This window comes from Babylonia areolata, chromosome 7 (genome assembly GCF_041734735.1).
Source record: "Babylonia areolata isolate BAREFJ2019XMU chromosome 7, ASM4173473v1, whole genome shotgun sequence".
Classification (NCBI taxonomy): domain Eukaryota; kingdom Metazoa; phylum Mollusca; class Gastropoda; order Neogastropoda; family Buccinidae; genus Babylonia; species Babylonia areolata.
The window spans coordinates 12,837,067-12,840,480 of record NC_134882.1 but is presented as its reverse complement, the minus strand read 5'-3'; the positions used below and the strand labels follow the sequence as shown (position 1 = coordinate 12,840,480).

The following is a 3,414-nucleotide window of genomic DNA, read 5'->3' as shown; positions in this document are numbered from 1 at the left end:
GTGTGTGTGTTGTTGTTGTTGTTGTTGTTGTTGTTGTTTGGTTCGTTGGTTGGCTGGTTTTGGTTTCTTTTTCATCCGGCAGTAGTGGAAAGAAGGGGGAGAAATGAAAGAAAAGCGTGCACGCACACCACATCCCCCCACACCCACATTGCCCAATAACCAGCACGGCACGGGCCATGTGGTTGTTTCCAGAGAGGAAGAAAGAACATGTCCCCCATTCCACACACACAGTGAGAGCTCGCGTCAAAATAAAAAAACAACAACATATCAGCAATAATTTCATCCGTCAGTGGGTGGAACCGACACATACAGAGAGAGAGAGGGGGAAACACAGACGAAACAAATGGACAGACAGAGAGAGAGGCGTAGACAGACAAACAAGAGATTGTAGGAGGGTGGTTGGGCGGTGGCCAAGTGGTATCGCGCCCGACTTGGAAGCGATTTTTTTTTTTTTTTTTTTTTTTTTTTTTTGCTGACGGGCATTTTATTTTAAGTGAGCCTAAAGAAAAATTTTCTGTTTTTGGTTGAAGCAGATAATAAAGTATTTTGAACTGAATTGAATTGAATTGATTGTTCAAGGGGTTCGGGTCCCGACAGAGAGACAAAGAAAGAGACAAAGAGAAAGAGACGAAGAAGCAGAAACAGAGAAAAGAGACAGACAGACAGAGAGACAGACAGACAGACAGGTAGGCAGGCAGGGAGACAGAGACACACAGACAGTGACAGATGGACAGACAAAGTGGATTGGGGGCTGAGAGAGAGAGAGAGAGAGAGAGAGAGAGAGAGAGAGAGAGAGAGAGAGAGAGAGAGAGAGATTCAACAAATGAATGGAAAGACCGACAGAGAAACAGAGAAAGATACAGTGAGAAAGAAACAGAGAGGCAGAAACAGAGAAAGATACAGAAAAACAGACAGACAGGCAGGCAGAGAGACAGACAGGCAGGCAGGCAGAGACAGGGAGAGACGAAGACAGAGAGAAACTGGGAGAAACAAAGAGCGAGCAAAGAACGAGGAGACAGACAGATGACGGGAACGAGCGAGACAGAGACAGATGGACAGAATTAGAGAAAGACAGAGACAGATAGATAGACAGAATTAGAGAAAGACAGACAGAATTAGAGAAAGACAGAGACAGATAGATAGACAGAATTAGAGAAAGACAGACAGAATTAGAGAAAGACAGAGACAGACAGACAGACAGAATTAGAGAAAGACAGAGACAGACAGACAGACAGAATTAGAGAAAGACAGAGACAGACAGATAGACAGAATTAGAGAAAGACAGACAGAATTAGAGAAAGACAGAGACAAAGATAGATAAAGACAAAAACAGACAGACAGACAGAATTAGAGAAAGACAGACAGACACACAGAGACAGAGATAGATAAAGACAGAGACAGACAGACAGATAGAATTAGAGAAAGACAGAGACAGACAGACACACAGAGACAGAGATAGATAAAGACAGAGACAGACAGACAGATAGAATTAGAGAAAGACAGAGACAGACAGACAGACAGAATTAGAGAAAGACAGAGACAGACAGACACACAGAGACAGAGATAGATAAAGACACAGACAGACAGACAGACAGACAGAATTAGAGAAAGACAGAGACACACAGGGACAGAGATAGATAAAGACAGAGACAGACAGACAGACAGAATTAGAGAAAGACAGACAGACACACAGAGACAGAGATAGATAAAGACAGAGACAGACAGAGATAGATAAAGACAGAGACAGACAGACAGACAGAGATAGATATAAAGACAGAGACAGACAGACAGAATTAGAGAAAGACAGAGACAGACAGACACACAGAATTAGAGAAAGACAGGCACAAACAGACAGACACACAGAGACAGAGATAGACAAAGACAGAGACAGACAGACAGAGAGAATTAGAGAAAGACAGAGACAAACAGACAGACACATATGACGAGAACGAGCGAGACACAGACAGGCAGACAGACAGAATTAGAGAAAGACAGACACACAGAGACAGAGATAGATAAAGACAGAGAGAGACAGATAGACAGAATTAGAGAAAGACAGACAGACACACAGAGACAGAGATAGAGAAAGACAGAGACAGACAGAGAGACAGACACACAGAGACAGACAGAATTAGAGAAAGACAGAGACAGACAGACACACACACACAGAGAGAGACAGAGATAGAGAAAGACAGAGACAGACACACAGACAGACACACAGAGACAGACAGAATTAGAGAAAGACAGAGACAGACAGACAGACATACACACAGAGACAGAGATAGATAAAGACAGAGACAGACACACAGACAGACACACAAACACACAGAGACAGACAGAATTAGAGAAAGACAGAGACAGACACACAGACACACAGAGACAGAGATAGATAGAGACAGACAGACACACAGAACTAGAGAAAGAAAGACAGACAGACACACAGAGACAGAGATAGATAAAGACAGAGACAGACAGACACACAGACAGACACACAGAGACAGACAGACGGACCGACAGATAGACACACAGCCAGACACACAGACTTATATAGACATACCGTCAGATACACACGAATCCTATCCCCGTCCGATTCAAACAATGTACAAACAACGTTTGATCTGTCACCGTGCCTTAGTTCTAGATAATACAACCAAGGTCTTAGCCTACATAGTAGATCAGGGGAGAGGTAGGGGGGTGGGGGGGGGGGGGGGGGGGACTGAGGGAACGAAGGTGGTGGTCGCCACGGGTATCTGTCATATTTCAAGTGCTCGTATCGATACGTGTGCGTGCGTGTATTGCTAAGGTAAGGGTCGATCGATGAGTAGATGAAATACTGAGAGAGGGAGAGAGAGAGACGGAGACAGAGGGGGGGGGAGGGGCACACACACACACACACACACACACACACACACACACACACACACACAAACACACACACACGTTGATGTATATGCGAACGTTGTGAGTGTGTGTCAGTGTTTTTTTTATTATGCTTTCAAAACACTGTGTTCTGTAAAATTCTAATTGACGAGGACGAAATATCCCCCTCACACACACACACACACACACACACACACACACACACACACACACACACACACACACACACACACACACACACACACACACACACACACACACACACACACACACACACACACACACACACACACGTTGATGTATATGCGAACGTTGTGAGTGTGTGTCAGTGTTTTATTATGCTTTCAAAACACTGTGTTCTGTAAAATTATAAATCACGAGGACGAAATATCCCCCTCACACACACACACACACACACACACACACACACACACACACACACACACACACACACACACACACACACACACACACACACACACACACACACACACACACACACACACACACACAGGAGGAAGGAGAGAGAGAGAG

General features: G+C 44.4%; 1 protein-coding gene across 6 annotated transcripts in view; it reads right to left on the bottom strand.

The window, feature by feature from the left end:
• LOC143283723 (uncharacterized) overlaps positions 1–2,597 on the bottom strand; it is a 137,908-nt gene extending 135,311 nt beyond the window's left edge. For all 6 annotated transcript variants that reach the window (XM_076589997.1, XM_076589994.1, XM_076589998.1 and 3 more), the window contains exon 1: positions 2,558–2,597. The gene's annotated coding sequence lies outside the window, so the exon portion shown is untranslated. The remainder of the gene's footprint in view (positions 1–2,557) is intronic.
• Between the last annotated feature and the right edge of the window lie 817 nt (positions 2,598–3,414).